Source organism: Ovis canadensis, chromosome 2 (genome assembly GCF_042477335.2).
Source record: "Ovis canadensis isolate MfBH-ARS-UI-01 breed Bighorn chromosome 2, ARS-UI_OviCan_v2, whole genome shotgun sequence".
In the NCBI taxonomy this organism is placed as follows: Eukaryota; Metazoa; Chordata; class Mammalia; order Artiodactyla; family Bovidae; genus Ovis; species Ovis canadensis.
The window spans coordinates 207040063-207054295 of NC_091246.1; the positions used below are offsets into that span (position 1 = coordinate 207040063).

The window sequence follows — 14233 nt, forward strand, 5'->3', positions numbered from 1 at the left end:
CTTTAATGATGAACTCTACACCTGAAGGACAAACTGGCACTCACTCCCCTTCTCTCTTTCTCGCTCTCTCATGGATATGTATATATGTATGGCTGAGTCCCTTTGTTGTTCACCTGAAATTATCACAACATTGTTAATCAGCTATACACCAATGCAAAATAAAAAGTTTTTTATAACAGATAAATAGTATAAATAATGAGATGAAAAATTAAAACTCTTTATTCTCTGACCTCTCCCCCTCCAAAAAAATAAGTAACTTTAGCATTTTACTAAATGTCAGACTACCAAATTTGGAAAAGCTTTAGGATATGCATGGATATATTCTTCATCCTGGTTATGATGATTGTATGTTAAGATCTCTCAAAGGCAAAGTTTGTAAACTTCTTCTGCGAAATTACTTTCACAAATTGGGGAGGATATTATGGCAAAGATCTTGTGTGTAAAATACTGAAACAACAAAAAAAATATTGTTCTCATGGACCAGGTTCAAAACTGTAAGTCTGTTTATTCCTAATCAATAAAAAACAAAATCACTCTGAAGGTCAGAGTTCTTTTATTTACTTTTTGTTCAGCGTGGTTTACCTTTTTCTCCCCACATGGAAATTGTGGAGTTCCTACCCCTGCATTTTTCACATGTTGGACAACCATACAGGGAAATGAATTCATCTCTAAGAAAAATCAAGACAAAGCATCCTTGTAAATGACTGCTCATCAGCATCATTTCCGAAGTGAATGAGACACAATATTTGTATTTTCAGGGGTTGCTGGATATACTGTTGCCTCTGTCTCATTCGCCTAATTGAAGATAAAGTCTCAAACCAACAAGGTGGCCAGTGCCGCCTCCATGAATTGCCCCAGAGAATGAGAACACTGTTCTAAATTATTTACTTCAAGTCTCATCTGTGTAGCCCTGGTCCCAAAGCAGATTCCTTTTACCTCAGACATTTTCAATAACAAGTGGCTAACTGGTGGGCACAAGAAGAGTTTTAGTTGTTTTGTTGAACCTTCTTCGTTTCGGTTATATGCTTATAACTATTTCAACAGCGATTTTTAAAAATATATCCAAAATTCTGCAGGCACATGAATGTAAAGCATGTTTTATTTAATTAGTTTAAAATCATCAAGGGAAAAAAAAAATCAGAAGAAAATGTATGGCATGACTTAAATATACCACAAATCACCCCATCTAATTATTAAGATAAGTAAATGCTTATCATATTGAAACTGTCTTGAATAGAACATAAATTAATAATTTATCCTACATAAATATTTCTAAAGCCCTTGCCCGCAGTTGTCTGGCATTTTAATTATCAACCGGCCAGGGAGGAGGTGTCACTTGGACGTTCCCATTATGCAGCCTGAGCTATAGAGAACATGGCGTGGCACCTGGGCACTGAAAATAAAAATACACTTTTATGAATAGAAAGGTCATGAATATTGAGAATGTGAAAATGGAGGGAAATTAATAAATTAACCAGGATATTGCTTATTAAAATTTTATATCAGTAATCTTATTAAAACATATTGTAAGTATTGAGTAAAGTGGTCATTAACTATTTTCCTCATCATAGGCAGCAGAGCCTTCTCGAGGGAGAGATTATAAACAATCCTCTCTGTGGTGTTAGCTGAGGTTGTCTAAGACCAAGAAACATGTTGACTGAGAAGGAGTAGAACAAGCCTCTGCACAGGGGAGAAAGGCACCTTCTACCAGAGCTCTTGGGTTACAGGTCACTGACAAAAGAAGGGAGTTGGGCAAAAAGAGCCTCTCACTGGCCTTCTCCCTCATCCTTTAATGGAGAGTTTTGTAAGCTCCAAAATACTTCCAGCACCAGCAAACAATACATGAGGCTGGCAGAAAATTCAATAAAAGCAAAATAATTCAAAGCGCAAACGAGATAACATAATGCCATCTAGCTTCATTGCTAATACAGGTTATCTCTAAAGACAAAACAAAGAGTTGGGGCCAGGAATTCCCTGGTCGTCCAGTGGTTAGGACTTTAACCACTGTTAGAGCTTTCACTGTGGTGAGCACAGGATTGAGCCCTGGTTAGGGAACTAAAATCCTGCAAGCCATACAATGTGACCACCACCACCACCACCACCAACAACAACAAAAACTGGGGCTAATTTTTAAACAGAAAAATCGATATGCTTATGATTTCTAGTATTTTAATAATACTTATTTGTGATGTTAAATGACCTTAAGAGTTTCTGAATCTGCCATTTCTATTGAAGTGCTTTCTTATTTACATTATTATGACTTTCACATTCCTTCAGCAATTTATATAGTTGGCTCCAAATTGCTAGTGTGCAAAATACATGCTCCGAAATATTTGGGAAACATTACCATGACTAGCTCTGTAAAATTTACTTCCAAGGTTGTGCACTAGCCCTTGAAACTTTGTCTGGGACAGGTGAGAAATTACCTTTGATGGGCCTTTAATCTTTTCAGAGCAAGAAGAAAACCCAAGCCTGGGCCAGGTTTTAGGAAATCTGAGCCTGAGCCCATCGGACCTCTCAGCCACTCCAGAAGACACCAAAGGTCATTACTGACTAGATTTTAACAGATACCTCTTTTTCATACCTCTCAGACATTAGTTATTCTCAACAATTAGGCTATATCTCCCAATGATTACCTAGAGAACCCCCAAATTCAATATACATATTGCCCAGGAATGACAGATCAGTCTATTAATTCATTTCTCATTTACAACTTGGAATAAAGCTCATAAGGGAATGGGAGGATTCCCAAGACGTAGATTCTGCTGCCAAGGAGTTTACTATATGGTGGTTTATAGAAGTACAATGTAAAAGATGATGAGTGTCATAAATTTCAGATAGAACTAGTACCATTTCAGTTCAAAAGAGGGTGAACGTATTGCCAACTGCTGGATTCAGGGAAAACATTTTGGAAGAGGCGGTACTTAACTTGGCTGGGATTTGAAATGTACATAATATTAACAGGCAGCCATAGACATAGTGGTGAGGCTAGGCAAAGAGGGAGACTGAGTGAAGGATTGGACAGTATTAGAACATTTGAACAAAAAGAAAGAGCATGACTAATCCAGAATATCAAAAGAAGTTTCTATTTCCTTAAAAGCTTAAAAAAAAAAACACAGTACAAAAATGGGTAAAGCAGTAGAAGACTTTCTGAAGTGAAAATAATACAGTCCACATTAAAAGAATTCTGAACTATTGGAGTATACACAAACTAACCAGCGAACATTACCCCCCAAATGAAGTGATATTAGATAATCTGTTCAGCCTTTTTGTCACCTGCAACAAATTAGGCTTTCAATATGCAAAACATCTTCCTTCCAGAAAAACAAATGATCATGATTCCATTTAATTGTAATTTAATGAGGCATAATTTATTTTTTAAAGTGATATACACCAGGTGTGTGCTGAAAAAACTGGCCCAGCCAAACCCTAGTGCTTCTCTTTGCAAAAAGCCTCAAACTAGCCAGAGACTATTTTCATTTCTGTAAGCTACATTTTTGTTCACATATTTGTTATAACATAAACTTTTGAAGTAATTCAACCCCCAAAATACTCATATATCATGTAACACAGATATCATATCATATGCATAGTATATTATAGTTTGAAAATGTTAGGTTTCAACCTAAACAAATGATGCCACAACCAATGAACAAGGTTAAAAGGCACACACACCCCCATATTACAGATTAAAGTTACAGAAAGTCAGAGGTGGAAGGGGTCTTGGGACCCTTATGGGCTAACCACATATCCTGCCACCCAGCATGACCTATCACATAGTTCCCTCAGAAGGTGCTCTTCACATTTCACCTCCCCTTTTGCATGCCTATCAGTTAGTCTTAACTAATACAATTCTGAAATGTCTGATTTCAGCTGACATGAGCCAAGAACTAGTATCTTCTTATGAAAACCAGGTGATACCAAATTCTTAGCCTAATCATACAAAGTGAATGCTTCAATTTCAGTGGTTAATGTACAATCAGTTGAAGCTGTGAACTCAGTTACTTGACTGAACAGAGTATTGACATCCTCCCCACTGAAAGCTGACCTAATAGAATTGGTTCTTTCCTAATCTCCAGTCTCATTTCCTTCCAGACACTCCTGAGAGGCATTCTCCCCTTGGCTCACAAACATAAACAGGTTTCCCTGGCTCCCATATTCTACAACCCCACTACAAAGCTGACTGCTGAAATTCATTTGCATTATGTTAAAAACTACTCACCTCCCCCATCACCCCCTAGAGCACTGCTTAGACATGAAGGCAGAGTATTTAGTGTGATTTGAATAAAAGGTATACAGGGCACAACAATGACAATTTGATTTTTATTATTAAAAATGATGTGTTAAATCCTCAAAGAAAATGTCGTTATTGCATTAGTTTAATAAAAACCTCTCTTTTATCATAATATTTCTTTATTAGCAAAGACAGCCTATGCATATAGCACTTTTATATGATGGGGGTGGATAGAACTGAGCATTTAGAGGGAATCAATGTACTCTGCAAATATAAATGCATATACAAAAGTAACATTTGCAGACAAATGTTCAGGCTGTAGAGATGTATTCTGCAATGCACTAAAAGACTATGCATATATCTGTATATGTATATATGCTGCAGTTGGCAATACTTTCTCCCTCCTCTGAAGGGAGACGGCACTAATTCCATCTTATATTTACGACACTTAGCATCTTTTACATTGTGTAACTATAAAACCTCTTTCTCCCACCATATAGTCAACTCCTTGGGAGTAAAATATGTATATTTTGTGCCTAGTGGTTCAGTTCAGTTCAGTTCAGTCACTCAGTCATGTCCGACTCTCTGTGACCCCATGAATCACAGCACGCCAGGCCTCCCTGTCCATCACCAACTCCCGGAGTTCACTCAGACTCACGTCCATCGAGTCAGTGATGCCATCCAGCCATCTCTTCCTCTGTCGTCCCCTTCTCCTCCTGCCCCCAATCCCTCCCAGCATCAGAGGTTTTTCCAATGAGTCAACTCTTTGCATGAGGTGGCCAAAGTACTGGAGTTTCAGCTTTAGCATCATTCCTTCCAAAGAAATCCCAGGGCTGATCTCCTTTAGAATGGACTAGTTGGAACTCCTTGCAGTCCAAGGGACTCTCAAGAGTCTTCTCCAACACCACAGTTCAAAAGCATCAATTCTTTGGCGCTCAGCCTTCTTCACAGTCCAACTCTCACATCCATACATGACCACAGGAAAAACCATAGCCTTGACTAGACGGACCTTAGTCAGCAATGTCTCTGCTTTTGAATATGCTATCTAGGTTGGTCATAACTTTCCTTCCAAGGAGTAAGCGTCTTTTAATTTCATGGCTGCAGTCACCATCTGCAGTGAGTTTGGAGCCCAAAAAATAAAGTCTGACACTGTTTCCACTGTTTCCCCATCTATTTCCCATGAAGTGATGGGATCGGATGCCATGATCTTCGTTTTCTGAATGTTGAGCTTTAAGCCAACTTTTTCACTCTCCCCTTTCACTTTCATCAAGAGGCTTTTTAGTTCCTCTTCACTTTCTGCCATAAGGGTGGTGGCATCTGCATATCTGAGGTTATTGATACTTCTCCCGGCAATCTTGATTCCAGCTTGTGTTTCTTCCAGTCCAGCGTTTCTCATGATGTACTCTGCATAGATGTTAAATAAGCAGGGTGACAAAATACAGCCTTGACGTACTCCTTTTCCTATTTGAAACCAGTCTGTTGTTCCATATCCAGTTCTAACTGTTACTTCCTGAGCTGCATACAGATTTCTCAAGAGGCAGGTCAGGTGGTCTGGTATTTCCATCTCTTCTCAGAATTTTCCACAGTTTATTGTGATCCACACAGTCAAAGGCTTTGGCATAGTCAATAAAGCAGAAATAGATGTTTTTCTGGAACTCTCTTAGTGGTTAGTTGGGGATATACAGAAATATAGAGCCCTAAGAGGGCACCATATTTTTTTCAGTTTTCTGGAAGTGGGAGTCCCATATTTGCTAAACAGTCAGCAGCTAGCCTGAAAGTGAAGTTGCTCAGCCGTGTCCAACTCTTTGAGATTCCATGGACTGTAGCCTACCAGGCTCCTCCCTCCATGGAATTTTCCAGGCAAGAATACTGGAGTGGGTTGCCACTTCCTTCTCCAGGGGATCCTCCCAACCCAGGGACTAAACCCAGGTCTCCCGCATTGTAGGCAGACACTTTGCCATCTGAGCCACCAGGGAAGCCCCAGCTAGCCTGATGGACCATGTTAAAAGCCTAACTCACAACAGTCACTCAAGATCTTCTCTTTCAACCTATTGAAAACAAGTAAGATAATAAATACTGAAACTTAGGCCTTACAAACCCCGTGTTAGAACAAATATTCCATGTTCCCCAAATCTACAATTTATTAAGTGAAACAGTCCCCTCACAGACAGCTTTCTTTCTAGTATATGCAGTAAAACTTCACTTGTGCCACCTGCCACATGAGAATATAGTAAGCAGGCAACACAACACGGCCTGCAACGGAGCATTCTTGAAACCAAAGCAGTCTGTGCTTTCTTAACTGTAACCCCCTTGTTCAAACCACACTTGAGCATGTACCATGGAGGAACTTAGCCCAAACCAGATTCCTGACAACTTGACTACTTTCTACCTACCTCATCTATGCAGTGATAGAAGCAACTAAATAAATGGTCCCATCTTATTTCCTTCCTCAACCCTTCCACCTTTGTCTCTAGGAAGGCTTAGGAACTGAAATGGGGGCTGTGCACAATCTAAGTAAAAATTTTCTAAGCACATTAGCACCGAAAAGCAAAGCAAATACAGAACTGAACAGGTTCCTTTGCAAACATTTGCCAGCGGTGTTCTCAGCTCTGGGCACATACATGGTTTCCACTAACACCTCAAGTACCTGGCACCATGAGTACCGCATTCACAAAGTGCTGGGCCCTTGTTATTCCTAGTTTCCAGGAGTATTCTGTGAAACAACTGTTGGCAAACTTCCCAAAAAATTTACTAGCTTTGGCTACTTTGTCAAAACATTGGCAAAAATAGTACTTTCAAAAACAAAACAAAACAAAACATACATTCTACTGCATATTTATATCTCAAATGTATCAAATACATTCAGATATAAGTAGAAAAGCAGTCTACAAACATATGAGTTGCCTCTGTCCTGAAATAATTATAAAGCACTATTTTTTTTTTCCTTGCTGAGCATTTTCTGCCTTAGCTTTGATCACCTCCAGGGTTAAAAACATCTGTTCTCATACAGTACATGGAACATGTCACAGGACTTATTATACCAAAGTGGGAATACCAATTTTAAAAGTCTGTTTATTCCTGTATCTCCTTGAGGGGGGGTTTGTGTCTTTCATCATCTGGTCAATGGTAACAAATGATTGAGAATAAAGTGATTATGAGGATGAGTTCTGAAGTCAAAATTTCTGAGTTCAAAATTGGGTTTCAAGTGGACAAAGATTAATTAATCTCCCTATGGCACAGTCTCCTCATCAGCAAAATTGAGATAATGATTGCACTTCCCTCATAGGGTTCTCTAGAGAGCTTACAACTGTACTGAATATGTGTCAAATGTTCAATAAATGTTAGCCCTCATTATAACCCTAGCGTAGTCTCTGAATGGTTAATAAATCCTTGTTAAATGAATGCATAAATACAGAACTAATATCAAAGTACATTTCTTTTTTTTTCAAAGTACATTTCTTATTTTCAACTTGCAACTTCACATATTCAAAGCCCTCCACTTATAGATGTCTTCCTATAAAGAAGACAATTAAAATAAATCAAGAAAATTATAGGAAGTAGAATAATTTAAATTATTTGGGACAGAGGAGAGTGTGAAGAAAAATTTAATAAATTATATAAAGCAAAATGACCACAAGGACATTTCAGGACAGCACTGAACTAATATTTATTCATACTTCAAAAAAGTAAAACCACTTTCTTTCCCCAAGTAACTTTTAAAATCAGCTTTAATCTGCATCATTGTTGAAACATGTTCATAAGTATTAGTGGCTAATAAAATTAATTTAGCACATTACAGGTAGTTTATTTATAACAAAATATAGTTAAATAGTGCTTCATACTCTATTGTTTCATGAAGGTTTTTTTCTTTTTCTTTCATGAAGAAATATACAGATATAGTTGGAAATAAGGTGGAACTTAGGCACACATACATGTATGCATTAATGTCTAAGTGTGTGCGACTTAGACATACTAGCTCATAATGTAAAAATTATTTCTTACTGAGTGTGGTGATCAGAGAAGTTTGCAAGTAAATACTGCTGTCTACAGGAATAATTTTAGGCACAAAACTTGCAGATAGAATTTAAACTACCCTGTCAATTTCCAATTGACTTCAAATTGATTTAGTTGTATTTTTCTCACAGAATTTTTGGCCTTCAAACTGAATTTACTTTAGTTGAACAAACATGCACTTAACCCCAGGCCAAATGGTCATCATTTCCATCAATGGCCATGAAAGGAACACTCCATGTATTTTTTTAATTACTTTGAATAAGCAAAGGTGAAAAGCATATAAATAATGGAACCTAAAGCTAGTGTTGCCTTGTATTTCTTCTATAAAAATCCTACTTTAAACACCATCCAGGATTTGGAGAAACTAGTTAACTAATAAAACTAGGCTTTCCCACTAAAAGTGCCAGTCTCTACCGAGACACACTCACTAGAAGTGAAATATCTTATTTCAGGTTAGAGACTCCACATCTGTGCAAAATGAGTCAATCCCTCCCTGTTAGAGAATAGTGACATTATAAAACTATAAAACCATCATCGAAAGGCAGGTTTTGTTTTTTTTTTTTTTTTAGTAAAAATAAAAAGCCCTGAATTTTATTTATTTAGGCCACACCCATAGTTTATGGACTCTTAGTTCCCTAACCAGGAATTGAACCCTTGCCCTTGGCAATGAGCATGCAGTCCTAACCACTGGACTGTCAGGGAATTCCCCTTGAATTCTCTGTAACTCAGATGGTAAAGAGTCTGCCCGCAATGCGGGAGATCTGGGTTCAATCCCTGGGTTTGGAAGATCCCCTGGAGAAGGGAACAGATACCCACTCCAGTATTCTGCCCTGTAGAATTGGGGTCACAGAGAGTTGGACACAATTGAGCGATTTTCACTTTCTTTCACTTTGTAACCGTTCAGTAACTATTTTTTAAGGATTTTTCACACTGATCAGGGATGAAAGGAATAGAACACTGTACTATCATATCTGTATCCTTTGATTCTTTGGTACAAGTTTTGTGAAGGAGGGGGACAAAAGGAGCCTTTCTATTTTCTTTTACATGAAATGTTCTGTTTCAATTAGCTTTAGGAGTGGGAATACGCTGGTATATTGAGTCAAACTTCTCTTTACCCAGAGCACAAACAGACCCAGCTTCTTCCCCATGCTTTTTGCCCAAAATTGCCTAAAAGGTGCTAATTAATGATAGTCTTTATATGTAAGGAGGGACTAAACTGAGACCACTATCTTGAGGGCCATCCTTAAGTCACTGAATAACTTTGAGACATTGCTGTCTTTGGAGATATTAATATTATTATAATCTTTAAATCTATGAATTCAAGCCAGTGATTCTGAAATGAAAGAGTACCTATTTTATGAAGCTTGCAGGACCCTCTTTCCCTACTTTATTAATTTAACATTGAAATCAAAAGAGGGCATATTATTTGCTTCAAAACTCAATAACATGTTCATGCCTGATCTGTGGCATTTCATATTTACAGCCCGTCTTTCAGTGGCTGGACTTCCTTTTTCTCACAGGTTCCCTAGTAATTTTATAACCAGCTCACTGGACCATGGAGTCAAGACCCCTGGATTTACACTGTATTCTATTGCTATATTGCTAAGTGCCTATATCTTACTGAATGCTGAGAAAGAGTTTTAAATATCTTGGAGGTCAAGTTTTCTACATGTACAAATGGTATGTGTAACTAAATCATGCCTACCTTGGGCTATAAGTATAAATCAAACAAGAAGTCATAGAAATTTCTCCCCACCCTCAGAAAAAACCAACAGGTAACATACTAAAGCTCAGACTTCCAAATAGTTTGGTTGTTAGAATTTTCATTTTGTTGCTACACATCTCTTCCTAATTGTGCCACTTCAATTTTTAACCTTAATAATGTGGGTGGGAATATACTATAAACACAGTGCCAAAAAGCATAAAAGCAAAGTCCATGTCATTTCACACAAAGACATTTACATTTCTAGCTGTTGACCTTACTGCCAATTTTTCTGATACATCACTCAATTTAATTTTCCAATCTGTTGAAAACATTCTCTGGTTGCTGAGTGACTTCATAAATTGTATTTATGACCCTGAACTTAAGTTTCTTCAAATGATATGGCTTTAATAAATAAACAACAGATTTTTTTTACAAAGTCTCATAAAAAATTAAAAGTATGCAAATTAAGGATCGATCAACCAAATAAGTTCACAAAGGATTTTAAAAATTCTCTTCTATATCAGATAAAAGTAAGATGAACAGCTTTCTCAAAAAAAAAAAAACCCTCTGATAAAATGTTGCAAATTGTGTAACTCTGTGACTTTTTCACAAACTAAAGATACCAAATTAGAAGCATTTCTTTTACAGAAGATTAACACATTTTGCAAAATACATATAGACTTCTAATGAAAACATGTTTCTAAGAACTGACTCAGAAGAGCTACCTAGACACAAAATGAGTCTGAACTTTCCCAGTTATGGTATATAATCTGCTAGAGATAAAAGAAAGATAACCACACTTCGTCAAAACTGAATGTGGCAAGAGTCTCGTTCAAATGATACAAACTTTTTATTGCCAATTCCATGTGTATGGCTGTTTCCTGAACCCCACCTTCGAGGTAAGGGGACAGAGGTGCAAAGAGGGACAGAGAATAACCCTTTACTTTCCTTTGCTGGCATTCTAACGCTCCCATTCACATGTGGCAGGGCATTTGTTCCAGTGGATTTAGCCTAGTTTGGATCAAAGCTTCCTCTCTACTTCATTTAACAGATTTGCTCAAATGGAAGGTCTCAAAGGAGAAATAATGCTAGTAAATGGGGAATTTCTGAACACGTGAATATGTAGGTCATTGGCTTTTAAATAAATTAGAGAATAGTTTATCTATTAAGGAAGATTCATTGTACATATTTCATGAAACCATTCTTATTATAGGTCAGTGGACATCCCACAACCATTCCTGGGTAATAGTAAGTCTTGTAAAATAGTCACAAACCTTTTCGTATCTTCAAAAGCCTCTTACTGATTTTCTTAAGTCCATAAAGTGACAAGGGACAAAAGAATGCTATAGGTTAGGATTCATAACCAAATTGTCAAAATGCAAAGAGGTAAACACAGTAAATAGCCAGGCAACTTATTTCATGTCCATAGCGCTGCTAAGTGTGCCAACGCTAAAATAAATTTGGGATAGAAGCAAGGGAAAATGAATATGCAAAAAAAATAAAACCCTACAGAGGTCCTCTTACTTCTCAAAATTGTCTGTCTAACAGAACCCATTTGCATCATTAACAGAGCACTGGAGATAGGGCAGGACAGAGAAGCAAAGCTACTCTGAAACTCACGTAAATCACATAAGGCACCTTTGAGACTCAGTAAGGATGGCTTTATGTCAAGTCTGAATGACCTCATAGGGCCTCATATCCAGTGTCTGTTTCTGTCTCATTCCTTCTCCTTCTCTCCCCTCCCTCTAACCAATCCCTCCACATTCAACATCCATAAGTAAATCTGGCTAATAGCCATACCAGCCCATTGAATTCAGAGGACTCAGTTAAAAATCACAATAATTATAATGTTTTCAAGAGAGAGTAGTACAGTAAAAAAAAAAAAAAATCTATATAATTCTATACTATTGCCCTAATAACATCTTGCTCATGATTTATAAACAACACTGATAATAAACAAAGTGTACCATAGTACCAAAGTACCATAAAAACCTCTATACTATTTCCATAATAACATCTTGCCTTAGATTTCTAAAGGTGGTAGGTATAAAAGTGAAGATATATTTTATTCAAACTACTATCCTATGGCATAACCAAATGTCAATTAGACTAGCAATGACCTTGATCTGTAATCCAAGATAAAAAGCACATCCTGAGATAGAGATTCCTACACAAATGATTTATTTAGGAAGTGCTTCCGAGGGAAACTTGTTAGGGAGTGGGAGAAGCAGGACAGAGAAGGGAAGAAATGCAAGCAAAGCCTCAGCCTCAGCCCAGTCTGCAGACAGCTCTGGAGTGAAAGTCACAGGTCAGCACTGTCCCTGCGACAAGCAGCAAGGAGCTGGGCTTTCATCCTCCTGCGCCTATCAGACATCTATTAAGTGCTTCCAGCTCTCCGTCAGTGTGAGCAAAGGAAAATCCAGTAGTCTGAGGAAAGTCCTTTGAATGAAGAGCCAACCAGCAGACACCATGACTTAGAAGTAAATCATGAGGCAGGAGGGTGGGAGGTGGTGCTGGAGGAGTGAAGGATGGAAACCGGAGCAGGCTTGTGATCTGCCTCAGCCTCCTCTGGTGTATCATAGCACTCTGTGACCACAGGTAACAGAAATGCTTAGTAATGTGTCATAGGATTGCCAGAATATTAATGACCAGGTCAGAAAATGTCACTTTTCTCCTACTATTCTCATAGGCTCCCATTTGTCATAAAAGTCTCCAGAAGTAGGGCTAACCTTTTCTTTCAAAAGACTAGCAAAGGAGAAAGTGAATGTGCTCAGAGTATATCTTATATAAGGTCAGAATGGCAAAAATAGGCTTCTACCATGTAAGATGGAGCTTCTCTGGTGGCTCAGTAGTAAAGAATCTGCCTGCAATGCTGGAGATGTGGGTTTGATCCCTGGATGGGGAAGATCCCCTGAAGGAGGAAATGGCAACCCACTCCAGTATTATTGCCTGGGAAATCTCATGGACAGAGAAGACTGGTGGGCTACAGTCCAGGGGGTAGCAAAGAGTCAGACAAACCTCAGCAGCTGAACAACAACAACAAATCATGCTTATGGCACAGACACTATGCAACACACTGCCACACCCTGTATCTGGAGTTAGTCTCATGCTCAGGCTGAAGATTCAATATCCTGGCACTGCATGATCTCAAATGTGCTGCTTCCCTTGCCCGGAACACGTGACTTAATTTATGTTCTTAGCTTAGACAGTATTAACAAACTAACAGAGAAGTGTAAGAAATAATAATAAATAAAATCAGAATGGCAAAAGGTTGTCGATCTCTGACTCTGGCAGAAGTCAGGACCTTGTCAAGAAGTATGGGTAGGAAATCATTTCATCAAACAAATGCATTTTCTGTTTTTAAAAGACATGCTGATAAGAATTAAAATGTAAAAAAGCAAGTTCTTGGAAATACAGTTCCTTTCCCCTTAATTTTGTTATTTTACATCAACAAGTGGTATAGTGACAATGGATCAGACATACAAAGTAATTCAGTTTTCCCTTGAAGAACTGCTTTTTCAAATGCTATTTATTATGAATTTAAGTTTTTCATCTAGAAGTCTTAAACATGAAAAACTAGACTTTTTTTAACAATTCTAAATTCATTTGTGAATGTTGTGCACGTGATTTTTGTTCTACATGTACATATACACACATACAAAACAGAGAAATTAATTACTAGATTTATTCTTGGTCCAATCATCAAGAACAAATCCAGGAACACAAACTATAGTGTGACAAATCAAAGTGTTTTTTACTGAATTTGATAATAAGTGAATAATAGATATCATGAAGTATTTATAAAAAATACTCAGTAAACTGAGAATATGCTCCAGGGATCAGACCCATGTCTCCTGCATCTCCTGCACTGCAAGTGGATTTTTTTACCCACCAAGCCATTGAAAAAGCCCAAGCATATACTACATATCAGTAAAACAACTGAGTACAAGACTAGAACTCGTCTTAGGTGTCCATCAAAAATAAATGGCTCTGATTCTGTTTGCTTGGAGGAAAAAAAAATGTTGAGATTCGTCACTGTCCACAGATTAACAACTCATTTATGTTATTATCTACAAAGTTAATTTTTATTTGTTAACAAGTTATTTTATCACTCACATATTTCTGATTCCACTCAAGACAGCTTATCATTTGAAAAATCCATGGCTGGTTTCATGGGGCATAGTAGACCATATCTTCCATTTAACAATGTGGCTGGTGAAATCCAGCTGTCCAACCTTTGCTGTAGTGACTGCAGCATATACAGCAGAAACAATCTGCCT

General features: G+C 37.7%; 1 protein-coding gene across 2 annotated transcripts in view; it reads right to left on the reverse strand.

The window, feature by feature from the left end:
- The window catches only part of SATB2 (SATB homeobox 2), a 200715-nt gene that overhangs the window by 55813 nt on the left and 130669 nt on the right, over positions 1–14233 (reverse strand). The window lies entirely within an intron of this gene.